General features: G+C 42.9%; 1 long non-coding RNA gene across 1 annotated transcript in view; it reads left to right on the plus strand.

Annotated features, from left to right (window-relative positions):
- LOC128836804 (uncharacterized) overlaps positions 1–19887 on the plus strand; it is a 51496-nt gene extending 31609 nt beyond the window's left edge. Inside the window, exon 3 of the long non-coding RNA XR_008444840.1 lies at positions 19759–19887. This is a non-coding gene — a long non-coding RNA (uncharacterized LOC128836804). The remainder of the gene's footprint in view (positions 1–19758) is intronic.
- The last annotated feature ends 2155 nt before the right edge of the window (positions 19888–22042 follow it).

Consider the following 22042-nt stretch of genomic DNA (forward strand, 5'->3'; position numbering starts at 1 on the left):
GTTACAGGTGAGGAAAAAATTTCCTGACAGTGAAATTACTGGACTGTCAAGGGAAGTGTTGGAAATGCCCTTGTACAAGACATTGAAAAGTGAGCTAGACACAGCACTGGAGAATGTTCTGTAGGGAACACTGTTGCATTGGTCAAATGAATGAGATCTCTAGTATTTTCTGCTTCCAGACTAACTGGAAGCACCATGAGAGCAGCTTCCCACAGCTTGCTGGTATTTTGGCACTCCCAACCCTTCCAAATACAAGAAATGCAGAAGCAACTGCCAAAATAAAATGCAATAATAATACTAGAATAGAAAAGGTTAACCAAAATTCATCTCTCTAGAATTACATTTTTAAAATGCTAACTTGTGACTAGTCATAGACTAGAGTCACAATGAGAATTAACTAGTTTTGTCCAGAAATGTTATAAATATGCTGCACAGTTATTTGTTTTTTTTCAGCTTCAGTAGGCAAATATGCAAAATGTGTCCATCTGGTCCCTTCTCCTTGCTTTGGACTGATTTTTTTACCCATGCTGTTCAGCTTTAAGAGAGGGCATCACTACTACTATGCTTTGCTGTGATTGATTTTGGCAGGAAGACAAAATTCATGTCTTTAAGATGCAAGGCCTAACAAAAAGCCCCCAATAAACCCACTAGATCCTCACACTTCTTATCACACTGTCTGTACTCGGCTAGCTTGATTATCACTTCAAAAGTTTTTTTTTTTTTTTTTTTTTTTCTCTCTTAATTAATTGGCCTCTCAGAGTTGGTAAGACAACTCCCACCTGTTTATGCTCTCTGTATGTGTGTATATATATCTCCTCATTATATGTTCCATTCTATATGCATCCGAAGAAGTGGGCTGTAGTCCACAAAAGCTTATGCTCTAATAAATTTGTTAGTCTCTAAGGTGCCACAAGTACTCCTGTTCTTCTTTTTGCGGATACAGACTAACACGGCTGTTACTCTGAAACTAGATCCTATGTTCTCTTTGATAAATGCTGTTGACTCTGCAATAACGGTAGGGTTACCATACGTCCGGATTTTCCCGGACATGTCCGGCTTTTGGGGGCTCAAATCCCCGTCCGGGGGGAAATCCCCAAAAGCCGGGCATGTCCGGGAAAATCAGGAGGGAGGGAGGGCTCGGCCGGGGCCTCTTTGGCCGGGCCGGTGCGGGGCCGGGCCGGGGTCGCGGGGCCGGGCGGGGAGCAGGGGGCGCGGTGCCGGGGGCCGGGCCGCCAGGGGGTGCGCCGGGCCGCGGAGCTGGTCCAGGGTCGCGCCGGGCCGCGGAGCCGGGCCGCTGGGGGGTGCGCCGGGCCGGGCCGCGGGGGTGCGCCGGGCCGGGGAGCCAGTCCAGGGTCGCGCCGGGCCGCGGAGCCGGGCCGTTGGGGGGTGCGCCGGGCCGGGCCGCGGGGGTGCGCCGGGCCGCGGAGCTGGTCCGGGGTCGCGCCGGGCCGCGGAGCCGGGCCGCTGGGGGGTGCGCCGGGCCGGGCCGCGGGGGTGCGCCAGGCCGGGGAGCCAGTCCAGGGTCGCGCCGGGCCGCGGAGCCGGGCCGCTGGGGGGTGCGCCGGGCCGGGCCGCTGGGGGGTGCGCCGGGCCGGGGGGGTGCACCGGGCCGGGAGCCGCGGGGTGCGCTGAGCCGGGGGGCCGGTCCGGGAGCCGGTCCGGGGTCGCGGGGCCTGGGGGTGCGCCGGGCCGCGGAGCCGCGGGGTGCGCTGAGCCGGGGGGCCGGTCCGGGGCCGCGGGGGTGCGCCGAGCCGCGGGGTGCGCTGAGCCGAGGGGCCGGTCCGGGAGCCGGTCCGGGGTCGCCGGGCTGCGGGGGTGCACCGAGCCGCGGAGCTGCGGGGGTGCGCCGAGCCGCGGGGGTGCGCCGAGCCGGGGGGCCGGTTCGGGAGCCGGTCCGGGGTCGCGGGGCCGGGGGGTGCGCCGGGCCGGCCGGCAGTGCTGGGCGGGCCGGGTGTGGTCGGCCGGGGCCGGCCGGCACCCCAGGGCCCGAGCCGACCCAGGCTGGAGCCGCGGGAGGGCCAGCCTAGGCCGCACCTCCTCCCCCCCCCCCTTTACCTGCTTCAGGCTTCCCGCGAATTAAATGTTCGCGGGAAGCAGGGGAGGGGGCGGAGACTTTGGGGAGGGGGCGGAGTTGGGGCGGGGGTATGGGCGGGGCTGGGGGCGGGGCCGGGGTCCCCTGGAGTGTCCTCCATTTGGAGGCACAAAATATGGTAACCCTAATAACGGTGTTGGTTTCATTATACCTTATTTGTTTGATTCGTTATCTATCTTTTTGCTTTGTTTATATCTTTTTCAACTTTTCCTATCACTTGTACCTACCCACTATGACTAGCCATTTGAAGCAGAAGAAAACCACCACCTACTGCAGTTGCTGCAAGTTTTCTAATTTTCTCAAACAAAACTAGACACATTACAATCTAAGTATCTACAAAATAGCTTTCTAAAATTGATCTGAAGTGTCTGCCAAATGTATGATTCCCCCAGTGGTGCTGCCTTGCATATTCTGTTAAATCCAATTGTGCTCTGAGGCTGAGCAAGGCCTCTCAGCCACCATGTTTGCAAATGTTTAGGGTGGACTCAGCCTGGGGCCACACACAATGGGAAATACTGACAGAGCTTTGAGAATATCAGCATTACAATAATATATTCTCAAAGGCACTAGCAACATCAGTTTGCCTTGAAGCCAAATGGCTGACAGAGGTTTTGTTTCAAAGCACAGCTCAGCCCTGGATGAAACAGTTGGGTTTGCTGTAGTTTTATTTCTTTTCCCCTAGATTTTCAAATTTGAAACTAATCAGAAACAACAGATCATTTATTCATCTAGGGCTATACGAAGGAACCATCACATAACAATATATAACCCTTTCCTTAAGAAGATTCTATGCCAAATCCTGGCAGATCTCAAGTCTTCTATGGTAACCGTAAAAGACTGTCTCTGCTTCAGTATTATTAAGCGCCTTTATTTTCAGTTTAAACCGAGTATCAGAGGGGTAGCCGTGTTAGTCTGAATCTGTAAAAAGCAACAGAGGGTCCTGTGGCACCTTTAAGACTAACAGAAGTATTGGGAGCATAAGCTTTCGTGGGTAAGAACCTCACTTCTTCAGATGGTTTAAACCAAGTTTCACTGAAAAATTCCCTGGGTTTTACAAAAGGTATTATTCAGGTTTTTTTCTGATTTTTCACCCTCCTTTTATATCATTCAAATATATAACAAATAACTTATTTTATTAGGAAAATACAATCCATTGTGTGAGATATATGTATTACAAGAATACATTAGTCTGTGTGTATACTCAAAGCTGCCTGTTGAAGTAAGGCTATGTATTAGTCGAAGATACACACATTAAACAAACAGACACGTACTCAAGTTCTGAAGTGTGTGCATGTCTGAATGTACTGATTAATCTCATGCCTCCCACGTACAGATTTCAGGCTGTTAGCAGGTAATAGTTAAAAATTTGACACGTTAAAATGGGAAGAAAACAAAAATCTGTATCAGAATACATTTCAGAACACAAGGAAGTATTCAAAAGTTAAAAACAAAAATGGGAGAAAAGGATGGAGTTGAGTGTATGCACTGCAAATGGTGTGGCCCAATTATTAAATGTAAATATTTATAGGCTAATAGTTCTACGTCTACAACAGTAAACTGTTTATTCAAATGAAAAGTTTTATTTGGGGATTAGAGATGTATTGTTTTCTTAAACTCAGAGGTGGCATTGCATTTTGAGTTTTGTTTTAGTTCTGCAGCAAACCACATTGATGAAGGGAATTCAAAGCATTAATCTACTGAATACTTTCCCCCCCGATATTTATCCAGAAAAATTGTTAATAGTTTTTGCACTGATTTTCACCTGTTTTTGTTGTTGTGGTAATAAACGCTGATAAATTCCCAGGAAAACTTAAATAAAATAAAACTAAAAACAGAGATAACCCTAAGTATAATTAAGATGCAGATGGTGGTCACTAGATGGCAGACTTTAACCTCTTAAAGAAAGGCATCAAGCTTCACTGTATGAGACTCTTCCTGGCAAGGCTGGAGTTTGCTTAAACTGTAGGTGGGCTTTCTGAGGATATCTGCCCAGTTTAATAATACTCAGTCTGGGATATAATAAGAGAACAGACAAAAACACACACAAGGCTGATTTTGTTTGTCATGTGTTCAGTTTGGGAAGAATAATTTCCTAATAGCTTGTCATGTTTGGTTGTTTTATAATTTAAACTCCTGTCTTAGCTAATAAATCATTTGCCTGACATTAGCCTGCATGATCTAGTCAGTGCATGTATTTCTTTAGAATAGGGAATCCTCTGAGCAGTGTGAACAGGGCCCATGGCACTAGAACATAACGAAGGAATCAAGGGTAAACAGAGCAGTAAGATCTCAGAATTCTGTGTATGTGGAATTAAAATACTTGCTATATCACTAACAAAGACATAATCTTCCCTTCTGGGGGCTTTACATTATTTAGTCTTTAAAACACATTTCAAAAGTAAAGTGTTCTCCTTCTCCCCCTGCTCAGCATTTAGGCATTTCAGACAATCCAAATTATGGCTCACAAAAGTTAGAGATGGCAAAGATATTTTGGGTAACAGCTAATCCCTCCACCCAACCAACCCAGGGTTTTCCCTATGATAGTTTTGTGTCTTGTCTGATCCACTTTTAAACTATTCAAGCAATTGAGCTTCTACAGTTTCCTTGAGTAATCGTCAAGAATCCTCACAATTAGGAAATGTTTTCTAATGCTGAAAATGTCCAAGAGTTGAGTTGCAAGAGATTAATATCTATTCAGAATCCAGACAATTTTGTTCATGTAAAAAAAGCATTAGACTTTACATTAGATCAGTGTCCATATGAGGCACACTTAATTATGCATATGAGAAAATAGATGCAAAAATCATAGCATAGTATAGAACCCGGTAACTGCATCTTTATTACTAGCCATTAAGGATGATATTGCTTAAGCAGTGTACCTATCTTACACCCCTGTGTAACCCACACACCACCCGGGTGTGGTGTTCTGTCCCCTCTAGTGGTACCAAGACCATTTAGAGATTAATGAGTCTGCTACAGCCTTAGCTAAGAGCCATGTGCCTTTTAGCTCATACAGAGGTTCATGAATTTAGCTCTAGAGGTCTCAGGTTCAACCCTCCCCGCCGACAACCAGGGTCTGTTGGTGTTACAAATGCATTAGAATCACATATTTATTTAGTTTATATATTATATACTTGTGTATTTGGTATTTATGAAAACCAATAACTAATTAGACTCCATTTATTTTGCTTGAAGTGAGGGGAGCATGTTTGTACTCAGGGAGCTTACTTTTCAAAAACATGACAGTCATAGTCAGCTAAAGACCAATCTTAAACCTGTTTATAAAACAAAATATTTAAATCTTAATTTTAAGTGCCACCTTCCTCATTGTAGTAAGTGACATTGTTATCGTTATGGCCATAATGGGCATTTCATTATTTATAGACCACCCCACCTAGCAGCGGGGGTAATATCTGACCAATACTACTCTGCTCTATGGTAATCTTTTTATCATCATGGACTTTCTTCCCTTGCCTTCTGTCACAGCTGGAATTTTATCCCCATCCCTGTTAATTAAATGGCATCTTGTTATGGGTAGTGACTGAATTATCGAATACCCAGCCTAAAATAAACAAACAAAGGATATAAATTAAAGATGAACATCAGGGTGAATATTATTGGGTTTGCATTCCATTTAGGCAAGATTATGGAAAAGGAATAAGTAAGGGAGAGCGGGGGAGAGAAGTATCAGTGGAATAAATAAAGTGACAATGGAGCAGAGTATCCAGCGTATAAAACAAATACGGAAGAGCAGGAAAAAGGTAATGTATTTTGAGCTTAAATTCTCATCTTAAAAATTAGTATTTAATTATATCAAAGAGGGGAAATTGCAAAACCCTTTCATTCTATCAGAGTCAGAAGAGCTTGCAGATGAATTATGTAAGGGCATTAGGGCAATATTAGCCTGGATGCAATACTGATATTTTTCCCAAACTATTGTACACATTTTTAGATTGCCAGAGGCCATAACAATGGAGTAGAGTAGACATGCTGAGGTTTCAAATCCATTTGGCTAATGTAAAACATCCCCCACACCTGCAATTTATTTATTTATTTAGGAAGGGGAAAAGGAGGAGTATTTTTCATGAAGGTGCTGAGACAGGTGATTGTGCATTTGCTGTGGTGGCCCCAAGGTATGACTCACTCCTTGCTGACATCCATTTATGTCCACCTCTCTCCACTAATAACTTTAGGATTTCTTTTTCCAGAAATCTTTTATTTTATCCCCTCTTAACCCCTATTTAATTTTCCCCATTATTTTGTACCTTGTTTGGTTTCATTTCGATGATACCGACCTTTTTTAAAGTAGTTTGAGATCTGTGGATGAAAAGCATTATATAAGAGCAGCTAAGTATTAATTGTTGTTGTTGTCGTTTGTTGTTATTTGAGTTGTTTTTATGATGGTGTGCAGTGCCCTGGCACAGTGGTGGAGAGGAGGTGTTTTAGTGCTTTATAAATAAAATGATCACTGCTGTTGCTCATATCAGTAGGAGACATGAATGCAAATTAAGGGCATTGTGTGATCCTCTGTGCATAAGTAAAATCAGGGCAGCCAGTGAGCCTGTCTGTAGTCTCATGCTGATCCAGGGATTCTCTTCTGTCTCCTTAATAGATGGGAATGGACCTTAACAGCTCCAAGATTTGATTGCTGAAGCTGGTCAGAGGCACTTAGTTTGTTGGCCCTTAGTAAGGCTGTCTTTAATTTCTCGGCGTAGGAATCTGATCCAGTGAGTAATGATTGTTTTGTGTGATCTTGGCCAGGGCATTGCATTTTGCAGTAGCAGATGACTAAAAAGGGGGAAGCAGGTAGTGAATTGTGCTTCCCGCTCCTATTGGCACTGATGCAATGCCCTTTACTCGGGGCAATGCCTTAGAGCACAATCTAGCCCTTACACCAGGTATGTCAAATTCCATTTTTAATTATTGTCTGTTGGATGTGGCATAAATTTAAGGCCCTGAATCCACAGCATATCTCCCACTGATATCAGTGGGAGATCTGTAGAGTTCAAGAGTGAATCTGGGTCTTCCCATGGAAGCTAAATTTTTAGATACTTATTTTAATCAGTGCTTAAGCCTATGTCTACATTAGCACCTTTGTCAGTATAACTTGTGTCGCTCAGGGGTGTGAAAAAACACATCGCGGCAACATAAGTGACTGCAACAGAAGCATCAGTGTGGACAGCGCTATGTGGGTTGGAGATGCTCTCACACCAATATAGCTACCGCCGCTTGTTGGGGGTGGTTTAATTATGTTGACAGGGAGAGCTCCCTCCCGTCAGCATAGAGCGGCTACACGAGCGATCTTACAGCAGTGAAGCTGCATCAATACAGCTATGCTGCTGTGAGCTCTCTAGTATAGACATGCCCTTATTCTCAAACTCAGCATCACTCAGTGGAAAAATGAGCTTCCCTTTAGGACCAACAATATTTCTATTTCTCTCCCTTCTGCTTCCTATTGTCCCACCTCATCCCCTTCTCTCTCTCTCTCTCTTTCTCTCCACCCTTTTTTCCTTCCTTCTTCATTTTCTTCCCATCTATCCTGTGCCCTGAATGAGGCAGTAGAAAAAAAAATGTGGCCATGTAATGAATGATTATATCATAATGCATACGCAGAAGGGGGACTTTAATTCTCGATTTCCTAACTTTTGAGTACTTCACTTTGTAACTGTAATGTTCTTTTAACATAAGTGGGGTCTTATTTGTTTTTTATGTTATGTTAATGTGTTATCACTAGACTTTAGCATTAACATTCCAATTATATAAATAGGGGACTGAAGGGATTCACAGCTCTCAGTCATTGTTTCAAGCAGACTGCAGATTCAGGAAGATAACACCGCATCAATTTTCACTTAATTAACATTTAAAAGGCTGTCCTTTCAATGATGAGGCTGAGAAATTTAGCTTCCCCAGCCCCCCAATCTCTTTAAATGAAAGTTTAGTTCTGAATGTCATGTCAGTTACATAAATATATCAAGTGTGCAAGATCGAGCCCATGGCCAAGAATTTGACACCCATGGCTTAGATTATAAACTTTTCTGGACAAGGATTTACTAGGTGTTTGTAGAGAACCTAATGTAATGTGGTCCTGATCTTAACTGAGGCTTCTTTGTGCTACTGTAATATAAACATTTAATAACTGCTGCTCATTACTTGTACAACCCTGTCTTTATAATGTGGGTAGTTTATTAGGAACAAAATTTGCCACCAATGCTCCCTTGGCTTCTAAATCTGAGAAATTGCTATTTCAAGGTTCTGTCATTGTAGGGAGATTCGGTCGGGGCTCATCCCCCTCTGGGAAAACAGTCAGCAGCTCCGGCCCTCTGCAAGGGGCTGAGCAAACAGTTCACTAGTACCAAGCCCCAGCCCTAGATCAGAATGGGCAATAAACAGTCAGTAGATCAGGCCCTCAGGCAGGGGCTAAGCAAACAGGTTCAACAGCAAATCCCCAGGCTCCTGGCTCTAAGCAGCCAGAGAGAGGGGGAGACTGCCACCCGTGAGGTGGGTGGCCGGGGGGACACAGGCCCATCCACTCCACTGCATCCCAGCCCAGGGCCCTAGCAGCAGCAGAAGACCCACTGATGTGTCAGTGGGGATCCTGACCGCAACACACTGACATTGGCTCTGGCAGTGTTGCAGCCAAACTTGGGGTGGCTGCCCCCGGGCTACTTCCTACCTCCCCCTCTAGAGGTACCTGGGTCTGGATGGCATCCTCCACAGGGTCACATACCATGGGCTCCTCAGGGTAGCTGGTGAGCGGTTGGTTTGGCAGCTCCTCGAAGTACCTGGCGAGCGGTTGGTTTGGCAGCTCCTGAGGGTAATGGCCAAGCAGTAGGCTTGGTAGCATCTCTGGGTTTGGGCTAGCATCAGGCGTTGGCTGGTCTGGCCAGTCCTCGGTTCAGCCGCCGATCACTGTGGTCTCCCCCACTGGGAGCTACACCACAGGCATCTGGTCTCTCCGGTGGTTGAGCTTTAAGTGAGCTCTGGGCTTTTATACGTCCTGTTCTGCACCTTGACCTCTGAGGGGCGGGTGCAGGGTTTGCTGGCTCTGCCCACTTTGGTGTCCAGGGTGGCTCGTCCCCCTCTGGGGCGGCGGGGAACCAGACCACCTCGCTACAGTCAGCTATTGTGACAGGGCAAGGCCAGATGGCTATAGTAAAGTAATTGGAGACAGATATATTAGCCACTTTTAGGGTAAACAAATCCCTGTTACCAGGATAAGCAAATAGCAGCTGCTCCAGGTCAATTAAGACACCTGGGGCCAATTAAGATCTTTCCAGAAGGCAGGGCGGACAGCTAAGTTGATTGGGACACCTGAAGCTAATCAGGGCCTGGCTAAAACTAGTTAAAAGCCTCCCAGTTAGTCAGGAGTGTATGTGTGTCAGGAGCTGTAGGAGGAAGCTGTGCTGTTGGAGAGACTGAGAAGTACAAACCATATCAGGCACAAGGAAGGAGGCCCTGAGGTAAGGGTGAAGTGGATCTTGAGGGAGTGGGAGCTGCTGTGGGGAAGTGGCCCAGGGAATTGTATGTGTCCTGTTTCTAAAAACTCAGCTACCATAGCTGATAATATTAGGGTCCCTGGGCTAGAGCCTGGAGTAGAGGGTGGGCCCAGGATCCTCCCTTGCCTCCCCCCCCCCCCCCCCCGATTAATCACTGAGATTGGGAGAGACCAGAGACTGTGTGAGGGAGGATAGCTTCTCCTCACCTCCCTTGCTGGCTTATGATGAAAATGGCTCAGTAGGCTGTGACCCTTGCCTCTAGAGAGAGAAGGGCTACATGGAGGGTCACAGTGAGCCTCTGAGGCTAGCGAAATCTGCCAGGAAACATGGGACCCACTGAGACAAGTACAGAGCTTTGTCACACTATACATAACTCACTTCAAAGATAGAGCCAAGAAACTACAATTCTGGACAATTCTTTTGTTGCTGATACAGAGAGGCATTTCAGATTTCTGGGCCAGCATTCTCAATGGTCAATTAGAAAGCAATCTGTGCTTCTGTAAAATCCAGGCCATCATATGTTCAGATGAAGGGAAGCTGTCAAAAGCCAATTCACTTTCTGGCAATCAATACCTGAAATAGAGTCAATGACTCAGCAACATAAGGCATTTCTTGCTGCTTCCAAGACACTGCAATTTGTCAGACTTGTCATTCTCTCCTGACAGTTTCAATAATACTTAGTCCAACAGGCTTTGTTCTGGAGTCTCTTGCAATTTGGTCACCTCTTTTCTTACAAGGAAAATGCTGGAGGAGACAGTTTCAAAGAGTGGGTTAATTATTCTGCATATATAGTTTATTCAGAAGATGGTTCTATTGGTACAATTTATAAAAACATACATTTTAAAACATGAACTGAACTATAGACTGTAAAAAGCAACAAAGAGTCCTGTGGCACTTTAATGACTAACAGATGTATTGGCGCATAAGCTTTCGTGAGCGAATACCCACTTCGTCTGACGCAGCTATAGAACTATAGACTGATCTTTTAGAAAGATGTCCAATCTTGATTTAAAGACTCCAAGTAATGGAGAATCCTTAGTAAGCTATTCCAGCAGTTAAACACACTCAATTAAAAATGTACACCTTATTTCCAGTTTGAACTTTTCTAGCTTCAACTCCCCATACTGGGTCTCATTATGCCTTTGTCTGCTGGATTACATAGACCCAGTGTGTCAGATATATTCTTCCTGTGTAGGTACTTAGACATTAAGTTGTCTCTTAGCCTTTCTTCAGCAAACTAACAAATGATCTCCTTTAAGTTTCTCTCTCTCTCTCTCTCTCTCTCTCTCTCTGTAAGGTATATTTTCCAGGCTTTAAATCATTCTTGTTGCTCTTCTCTGAATTCCCGCCCTTTTTTTAAACATTATTTTAAAATTATTGACCCCAAAACTGCACACAGTATTCCAGAAGAAAACTCACCGAAAGCCATATACAGAGGTAAATAATCACTTTCCTGCTCCTATTTGATATTCCCTTGTTTATATGTGCAAAGGCTGTGTCAACCCTTTTAGCCACAGCATTGCACTGGGACCTCATGTTCATTTGTTATCTACCATGATCCATGAGTAGAGCTTTGCAAATAACTCATTTTTCAATTCACTGGCAGTTCCAAAAAATATAATTTTTTAAAACACCCATGTGGGTGAAAGTACATGTGTTTAGTGTATTTTTAATAAGAGCAAAAGAAATGAAGGGCTAGATTCATAAAAATTGAGGAGGAGCGCTTTATAACCTTTAGTCTATGGTTACACTCACCTGGGAGGTAGGAAACCCTTATTTGAGTCCCTGCTCTGGAGTAGAGATTTGAACCTATATCTCCTCTCCTAGGTGAGTGTCCTGACCACCAGGCTACAGGGTATTCTGGTCTAGGTCTTTTTCAATCTCTCTCCTGTTGCAGCTGTTCCACTTTGTATAAATAATTAAATAGTCATTGGAACAAGGACTGGAACCCAGGTAAGAACCTTAACTGCTGGGCTAGTGGCTATTCTGAGGTGGGGCCTGCCTCAGTCTCTCCTGTTGAAGCTGTTCTACTGTGTAGCAGATAGCTTGTCACTGGGCTAGAGAGGAAGTGAAAATGACTCTATAGTCTAGTGGTCAGCCCAATCTGCTCACAGACTAGGGTTCTAGTCCCTGCTCCACTGACTATTTTAATTACTTATTTGAAGTGGAACAGCTTCAACAGGAGAAATTGAGAGACACCCACCATAGAATAGCCAATAGCTTTGTGATCAGCTAATAGCATCCCATAAATATGGGATATAGTCTGTTTCTACTTGCATTTAAATCCAGCTTACCAAGCGATCCAGATCATTTTCTGTCAGTGGCCTGTTCTGGTCAATATTCACCACACCACCTATGTGTGTCATTTAAAAACTTATCAGCAATGATTTTATATTTTCTTCCAGATCATTGCTAAAACTATTGAGGCGTAAACCCACTAGCTGATGCTTCCCCAGGAATCATTACCTTCTAAGATCTATCAGTTACCCAGTTTTTCATTTGTTTAGTATGTGCTATATTGGTTTTTGTTTACATTGCTAATGTTTTAATTATGATATCAGGAAGTACTAAGTCAAAAGCCTCACAGAGGTCTAAAGGCCTGATTTTCATTTACACCAAGGCCCTATTACACCACTCTGGCTAGGTAAAAGGGGTCTTGGTGTAAATGAGAATCAAGTCCTAAATACATCCTATCAACATCATTATCGTTATTAACCAGCTTGTGATCTCAAAGAATGGAATAAAGTTAATTTAAGAAGATCGTTTCCTATAAAACTATGTTGACTGGCATCAATTATCTTTGCATCCTTTATTGATAGTCTTGTATCGGCTTTCCCAGAATCAGCTTTAGGCTAACTGTCCTATAATTACCTAGATCATCCATTTGCACCTTTTAAATATTGACATGATATTGGGCTTTCTTCAAGCTCTCAGGAACATCCCCAATTTTCCAATATTTATTCAAGGTTAACAAATGGACTTGAGAGTTCCTTGGGTGCAAGTTATCTGGGTATGCTAATGTAAAAACAACCTCACCAGCAGTCTATGCTGTCCTTCTGTCATTCACGTGTGCAGTCACCTCCTGCTTCATCCTTTGCTTGTATCCAGATGCTGCTACTGTTGGCGCCCTGTCAGCAACAGCCACCTTCGCCGCCAGACTCTCAGCTTTCACTGAAACCTCCTTAACCCAGGTCTCATGCTACCTGTTGCCTCCAGTCTGCCACTCACCCTTATACACAACCATTGGTCATATAGAAGATTGTAGGGAAAATATCCTACAAGAAGGGAAATATTTCTCATTACTAAGAATCTTTTGGATCCTTCTTGCCTCCTGGCTAAGAATTCTCTTCTCCATCGAGTATCTGAGATCTTTGAGCAGTGACAGTGAGGGATGAAATTTATTCAGTATAGAGATTTTGATATGGTGCAGCAAGAGGAGAGTTATTGGCTGATTCTGCTCCAGTCGAACTATGCGCAGCACAGAAACAAAAGGATAGCAGCAATGGTGCCTTAAAGTCACCTTTGTGCATCTGATATTCTTGGCCCAGCCCCATATAAATCAGAGCATCCTTACCTGTAACTTACTCTCACCTACCTGTGGCCCAAGCAGAAGAGAATAATCAGAACACAGCAGTGCTCAATTTTCATTCCCAGTCACACCTCCATGAACCCTTTGTACAATGGGATGCAAAGCATTATGGTAGAACCATTACTCCAGATGTACACAACCTAGGGAATCCCCGATGACCATATCTGCTGGCTTTGCACTACATTTATGCCAATAGAAAAATGTAAAGTAAAGATAACATAATGAAGAATCTTTACCCTTTTCTCCAAATCTGTCACTTGAAAACACCTGAAGTAGCTAGTAAAAAATAATAATAATAATAATTGTCCCTATTGATCAGTTATTTATATACAATTTTCAGAGGCTACGTATTTTTATCAGGCCTGGATTAAAGTATTTGATATTTATATATCACTTTTCCTCTCAAATTTCCAAATTATTTGACATTCTACAACTATACAGTGCCAGAGAAGTGCAGCTACCTCTGGGGTTGAAAATGACAGCCATCTACTACACATTCACCAACAGTGAGTACGGATAGTTTTGGCAACAGACGCTGCAAATGCCATTGAAGAAACAGTAGAATATGTGAGATATTTCAGGTCAAGTTTTCAAAAAGGAGTAATGCATGCACAAGGGAGACTGGCCCTTAATGGTTCAAATTTGCAATGCTTAAAACTAGTAAGTCCTCTTCTGACAGATTCAAGCTCTTGTATAAACAGGAAACGAAGTGTATCAAAGTGTAACTAAGCCTGCAAGCAATTTATAATTTATAAAATTGTTGGGTACTTTTTTTAAAGTTACTGAGGGGGGGGAAAAGGCTTCCACTAACTCTAATCCAAATGACATTGAAATGACTATAGAGTGTGTAAAACCTTGGTGAGAAAAGTGACTGAATCTGTGATTTGATATTCTAGCACAACCCAATTTTCAGTTTATTAAAAAGCTTCATTAAGTGAAACAATGGCCAGGTCTATACTATAAACTTTTGCCAGCACCACTGTGACAGGCAGGGGTGTATTAAGGTATAATCTTTGACTGACATATGCCCTTAGTATAGATGCAGTTCATATTGGCAAAAACACACCTTTACTGGTATAGCTTATTTGGCTTGAGGGGAGCTGGAATACGTTACACTGGAAAAAAGTGCTTTTTTGGGGGGGGGGGGGGGCAGCATAAGCTGTGTCCACACTAGGAGCACTTTGCTGGTACAGTATATCAGCAAAGTGTTCCTAGTATAAACCTGGCCAACTTGAGACCTGGACTCCAAGCAGTTTTCCTCAAGCACAAACCCCTTACCTAACAGTCAATGAAACTACTCACCATCCAAGGAAAGACTGAGCAGATAAAACAGGACATAGATAAAACTATGTTTACAATACAGACTCTTGCTCTCATAGCTATGATGGTCAGTAGTGTAAAGAAGACTGATCCCTGACTGACATGGCAGTGCTGGTAGAAGTTTCTATGGGGGGGGGGGATGCAATTATACTGGCAAAACTACACTTACTGGCATAACTTCTTTTGCTTGTGAGGGGTATTTTTACTACACTGGTACAAAGTGCAGCTTTGCTGGCATAAGCTGCATCCACATTAGAAGTGCTTTGCTGGTATAGTATACTGGTATTTATATACTGATAAAGTGTTCCCAGTGTACACATAACCTAAGTCTGTCTCCAAACCAATGGTCAAAAATTTAATGTGCAGAGTCACCTATTGGATGCTGTACTTGCACCTGCGTATGCTCATGTTAGAGATGGATGAATGTTAAAAGGTTTGTGGAGTCTGATCAGATATAAACATCTAGCAGTCTGGATGCTTCTCCAAACTTCACATTTCTCAGGAGTGGAACAGAAGTCAAGAGAAGAGATTTTCTGACAGCACGTAGTGTTTCCTGTGCCAGGCTGTAACCTAGAAGCATGTACATCAAAACCAAAATCAACAAGAAAAAAGATTGTGGGATTGTTTGAGGTCCAGAAGAGGGGGTTCAGGAATGATTTTTTTCATGATGTGGTCACCATTGATTATGGGTTGTAACTGTTTAATGATATCCCCTAAGGGGTGGTAGATAGAGGGTTTTCTTCCCCCTGTATTGAAGCAGACTCTATCAGTTTATTTGGGTGGCCTGTTCCATGATGCGATCGACTTCTCTGGTGGAGTGTCCATGCTTGGTGAGGGTGGTTTTTGACTGTGTTAAGACATGTATCCCGGGCTTTCTCCTTGGAGCATATTCTGTGGTATCTAAAGGTCAGGCAATAGATAAGATATCTAGTGTGTTTGGCGTGTTACTGGATCTGTGGAGGTAAGTGTGGTGATCCATGGGTTTCTTGCATATTGTCTGTAGGGTTCCATTGTTGAAGCTGATGGTGGTGTCCAGAAAGCTGATGCTAGTGCAGGAGTGTTCTAGAGAGTTGGCTAGATGGGTGGTAGTGGTGGAAGTTGTGGTGGAAATCTATGCAGGAGTTCAGGTCATCTGACCAGATGGTGAAAATATCAATGTGTCTCAGGTACATCCTTGGTTTGGTGCATTTGTCCAGAAAATCTTCCTCAGGGTGGCCTATGTAGAGGTTGGCATGTTGGGGAGCCATCCTAGTACCCAGGCTGTTCCCATGATTTTAACAAAGTGTTTGTTGTTGAAAGTAAAATTATGGGTGAGGATGAAATGGATGAGTTTAGCAATGTGTTTGAGGTGGATATCTGAGTGTTTCCATTGTAGATACCTTAGGCAGGCCATAGGGCCATCATCTTTTATTTATACACAATACTACTGAGCTGAAATGGGTTGAAATCTATATCCTAGAGATAAAAGCATCCAGTATTCTATTACTGATCTCTTGGGCCATTCAGTCCCATTTAGGTAATGTATGCAGTTAGCTGAACGTTCAGAATGTCTGTTTGTGATTTGTTATCAAATAGGACAACTTCTTTATCTTAAGTCAATTCATTACAATTTATGCTTTTGATCTTTGCTAAAGTTTGTTAGATTCTATTCTCTGTTCCTCCAGTGATGTGGCAGATATTTTGTTTTTCTAACAGTGGATGGGTAGTATCATGGAAGAAGGCATCAAGGTTTGTGTTGGATGGAATACACAAATCTAAGTTTCTGGGTCTTTTCTGTGGTTTCCCAGTGAAGCATAGTCATAAAAAAATTAGTACTGTAGTTTCAAAGTATTCATTTTTGGAGCACTGAATACAGTATAGTATATAACTCAGAGGTTTGTGCCATTTACTAATCGACTTCATTTCAACATCTTTGTTCTGTTTTCTTTTTGTTAGTATAGTTTCTCATTATCTTGTATTTAAATCATAACTAAGTATGAAGATCCTATTTGTTTCCCTGTTACCTCATCAAAAATTTAGTCTCAATATTTTGTTTTGAGAGATCTACACAAGTTGATTTCTAGGAGTCTCTCTCACTGTGCTGTAATAAAACACAGAGCTTATTATAGAACCAAAGGCATGAACCTCCTACACAAAACTGAAAGAACGAGGCTACATTTTACTCAGAACAAATAATTTTAGAGTGAAAACCATGGTTTATAGTTTTGACTTGAGCACATGGTGTATATAAAACATAACTGAAATAAGCAACTGCCTGACAACTGTGCCACCATGGCTAAATAGCAGAGTAAAAGAGACTGATAGAGGCAAAAAGGCATCCTTTCAAAATTGGAAGTCAAATCCTAGTAAGGAAAATAGAAAGGAGCATAAATTCTGGTAAGTCAAGTGTAAAAGTATAATGAGGCAGGCCAAGAAAGTGTGCGTGTCTTTAGCTAGTTGCGCTTCAAAATCTAACAGCAAAAAAATTAAGTCCATCAGATGCAGGAAGCCTGCCAAACAGTCACTGGGGCCAAAGGAGCTCTTGAGGGAGACAAGGGTGTTGCAGAAAAGCTAAATGAATTATTTGCATTACTCTTCACTGCAGAGGATGTGAAGATTCCCCATACCCAAGCCATTCTTTTTAGGTGACAAATTTGAGGAACTGTCCCAGATTGAGGTGTCATTTGAGGAGGTTTTTGAAACAAATTGATAAATTAAACAATAAGTCACCAGGACCAGATGGTCTTCACCCAAAAGTTCTGAAGTAACTCAAATATGAAACTGCAGTAAGTAACTTATCACTTAAATCCTCCTCTGTACTAGAAGACTGGAGGGTAGCTAATGTAATGCTGATTTAAAAAAAAGACTCCAGAGGCAATCCTGGCAATTACAAGCCAGTAAGCCTAATTTCAGTCCCAGGCAATTTGGTTGAAACTATAGTAAATATCAGAATGATCAGATACACAGAGGAACATGATATCTTGAAGAAGAGTCAACACAGCTTGTGTAAAGGGAAATCATGCCTCACCAATCTGCTACAGTTCTTTGAGAGAGTCAACAAGCATAGGGACAAGGGTGATCCAGTGGATATAGCATACTTGAACTTTCAGAAAACCTTTGACAAGGGCCCTCTCCAAAGGTTCTTAAGCAAAGTAAGCAGTCATGGGATAAGAGGGAAGGTCCTATCATGAATCAGTAACTGTTTAAAAGATAGGAAATAAAGGGTAGGACTAATTGGTCCATTTTCACAATGGAGAGAGGTAAATAGCAGGGTCCACCAAGGATGTGTGCTGGGACAGGGTTGTTCAACATATTAATACATGATCTGGAAAAGTGGGTGAAGATTGAGGGGGGAGAATGTGAAGACTACAAAGTTACTCAAGATAGTTAAGTTCTAAGGTGAATGTGAAGAGTTACAAAGGGATCTCACTAAACTAGATGACTGAGCAACAAAATGGCAGATGAAATTCAGTGTTGATAAGTACAAAGTAATGCACATTGGGGGAAAAATAATCCCAACAACACATAGACCATAATGGGGATCTAAATTAGTAGTAACCACTCAGGAAAGAGATCTTGGAGCCATCGTGGATAGTTCTCTGAAGTGTGCGGCAGCAGTCAAAAAAGCTAACCATGTTAGGAACCATTACGAAAGGGATATATAATAAAATAGAAAATATAATGCCGCTATATAAATCCATAGTATGCCCACACCTTGAATACTTAATTGGCCTCTCAGAGTTGGTAAGCCAACTCCCACCTGTTTATGCTCTCTGTATGTGTGTATATATATCTCCTCAATATATGTTCCATTCTATATGCATCCGAAGAAGTGGGCTGTAGTCCACGAAAGCTTATGCTCTAATAAATTTGTTAGTCTCTAAGGTGCCACAAGTACTCCTGTTCTTCTTTTTGCGGATACAGACTAACACGGCTGCTACTCTGATACATGCAGTTCTGATCACCCCATCTCAAAAAAAGGAAAAGGTACAAAGAAGGGCAACAAAGAGGATTAGGGTATGATATGGATCAGCTTCCATATGAGGAGAGACTAAAAAACTAGGACTGGTCATCTTAGAAAAGAGACAGAAAAGTGGAGATATGATAGAGGTCTATAAAATAATGAATTCTATGGAGAAAGAGAATAAGGAAGTGTTATTAACCCCTTCACATAACACAAGACTAAGGGTCACCCAATGAAATTAATAAGCAGCAGGTTTAAAGCAAAAGGAAGTACTGCTTCACACAACACACAGTCAACCTATAAAACTCACTGCCATGAGATATTGTACAGGTCCAAAAATATAACTGGGTACAAAAATAATTAGATTAATTGATAGATCAATCCATCAAGGACTATTAGCCAAGATGGTCAGGGATGCAACCCCATGTTTGGGGAGACCCTAAATCTCTGACTGCCAGAGGCTGGCACTGGACAATGGGGGATAGATTACTGAAAATGACTTGTTCTGTTCATTCCCTAAGAAGCATCTGGCATGGGCCAATGTCAGACTTGATACTGGGCTAGATAGGTCATTGTTCTGACCCAGTATGACTGTTTTTAAGCAAAATTAATTTAAATACAGATTCTGAGATCATAATACCTTACAATGATACAGCAAATTTGATTTGTTTTCAGTGGGACTGTGATAATGTAGTCAGACTTCCTGGATAACTTGCCATTGAACTTCACCAAGTGGTTCCTGCATCAAACCCATAAATTCTAATTGAGCTAGAGCATCTTTTAAAAAGACATCCAGTCTTGTTTAAAGATTTCAAGCGATGGAGAATCCATCACATGCCTAGGTAAATTGTTCTAATGGTTTTTACCTTCACTGCTAAAACCTTATTTCTAGTCTGAATGTGTCTGGCTTCAGCTTCTAGCCATTGGACCTCTGTCTGCTAGAGTGAAAAGCCCTCTATCATCAGAAATCTTCTCCCCATGAGGTGCTCAGACACCATGATCAAGTCACCTCTTACTCTGGGCCAGCACTTACTGAATGACAGCAGAATCACATGGATGTTTCCTCAGTCCTTTTTTCTTCAGTTACCCTCTCCCCTTTTTTGCCTCACATCTAATTAGGCCCATTGTAAATCCAGTGCAATTTCTGTGAGTAACTACATTATTTTCTGAATTGATTTAGTTGGTTTGGTGCAATCCCCCTTGCGTGAGCTCTCTTAAATTGGTATAGAGTGGCTAATATTGATTTGGTTTAGAACAGTGTGCTTCCTAATGTGAGCTGAAAGTAAACCAATACATTGTTGTTTTTTCTACTCTTTAGGCAGCCTGAAACAACAGCTGTAAGAGAGGCATGAACTGTTTCCAATCAATCTCAATGGGAGGGTTAACTGTCAAACCTAATACTGTAAGCAGGGTTGTTGTAGCCACGTCGGTCCCAAGATATTAGAGAGACAAGGTGGGTGAGGTAATTTCTTTGATTGGATCAACTTCTGTTGGTGAGAGTGACAAGCTTTCAAGCTACACAGAGCTCTTCTAATCCTGATAATTTTGTTAACTATTTCATTGATGATAATCAAAGCAAAATCATGTAGTGAATGTGTTTATTGCTGTTGCATGCAGTGGCAAATATTGGGAGGTTGGAGGGAGTAACTGAATGTTGTCCATGATTGCTGGAGTGGGAATTAAGAACTCAAGCCCTCACAAAAATTTGGAATCACTTCAGTCCTTCTCAGTTTCAGGGTAAGTAAGAAGAAATACACCCCATTCCTTCTCAAATATGAACAGTCTACTAAAATGCATTTCACCAGCCAGAATTACCACAGTTGATGGCGTCGCACCAGGCATTGTGTAATGAGGTTCCCAGATCTGGCTCAATCCTGCAAATGCACAAATCTCTGGAGCAGCCCATAAGCAGCACCAGATAGGGTCAGGGCATGCACCCTTTTGTCCATCTTAGGGTGACCAGACAGCAAGTGTGAAAAATCAGGACGGGGTGGGGGGTAATACCCCAAAATCAGGACTGTCCCTATAAAATCTGGACATCTGGTCACCCTAGTCCATCTTTGGAGAGTTTCAGAGCACAGTGTGCTGGGGTATTTTTGTCCATCCTGGTAACATGGCCAAACAACACACAACCCCTCTTTCAAATATAATGAGTGACTGAAGGAAGGCTAGATCTTTGTGAGACTTTGACATTTCACTCAAAGTCAAATCACTTTATGCTCAGGATTTGGCGCTGACAGCACATATGGAATGTCTCTAGCTGCTCCAAGTCTGCCTATAGGAGGGTCCAGGTTTCTGACTCATATAGCAATACAGGCAGTACATAGGTTTGATAGATCCTGAACTTTGTCTCAGTGCAAAGACATCTTTTGGCATCCATAAGCAAGACATGAACTTAATGCAGGAGATAATGAGACCTATTTGTTGAAGAATGTCCAATTTGCTGGGACTGTTCAAACTCTGCTTGCAACCTAGGTAGATGAACTTGTCCGCACTCGACTACTCCTACACCACAGGTTCTGGTGGCCTATCTCTGAGGTTCTGGACCTTGGTCTTCTGCCATGAGACATTCAACCCCATAAGGCAGGTGGTGTTTTGGAGACCATGGAGGGTAGGGTTGAAATTCTTTGACTTCTCCCAAGTGCCAAAAACCTGAACAGCTTCCTGGCTATCTAAACCTCAAGCCACCTTTTGTCTGTTCCTGGGTGCCAAAAGCCCCAAATTCCCCCTACTCAACTGCTAGAGCTTCTAGCAATGCAGTTGCTGATACAAAATTTTACAGCACACTGGGCATAAAGCAAAAATTAGAAACAATCAGTTAAGCTTTGTATCACATTTAATATTAAAATAAATGACAAGTTATATTATACTGGATTGTTCATTTTCATATTTAATTATAAACTTCTGTTTTTGAATTTACTTGAATCTTCTACAGAAATGTTGATGTGGCTGTAGAATTCACCACTGAATTCAATATCCAGCACTCTGCTGTTTTAGTGACTGGGACTTGGGCAGGCAAGACCAGTGGTTAGAGCTGTAGACTGTTAGGTCAGGGGATCAAGCCAGAGATGATAACCAGGGTCCAGAACCAGGAGTCACACCAGAGTCAATAGCCAGGAACCAGAGCCAAGAGTCAAGATGAAGTCAATAGCCAGGACCTGGGGGCCAGCTAAGGGAGTAGAAACCACGGGTGAGACAAGGGAACAGGAACAAGGCAGAGTCGGTTTCAGCAGCAGGTTAGTGATCTGCCTCGTTGCACAGACAACTACCTAATGCTCTCTCCAGGCTTACATAGTAGGCCTGTGCCAGTCAGAGGTTACAGGGGGAGCTGCCATTCATCTCTACTGCGGGCAGCACTTCCTGCAGTGACTGGTCTCTCAGGATGTATGGTGTGTTGACCATGGCTCTGCCATGGCTGCCTGGTGGCAGCATGGAAGTACCACCTGACTGTAGCCTTCTAGACCTGAGTTTAAGTCCCATGAAATTTACCAAAATAGCTATTCCAGAATAATTATTACAGTATAACCCTCCCCAGGGATATCCTTATTTCTGAATAAAAGTATCCACATGGAGAGTTATTCCAGAATAACTAACCTAGAATA

This window comes from Malaclemys terrapin, chromosome 4 (genome assembly GCF_027887155.1).
Source record: "Malaclemys terrapin pileata isolate rMalTer1 chromosome 4, rMalTer1.hap1, whole genome shotgun sequence".
NCBI classification, from domain to species: Eukaryota; Metazoa; Chordata; order Testudines; family Emydidae; genus Malaclemys; species Malaclemys terrapin.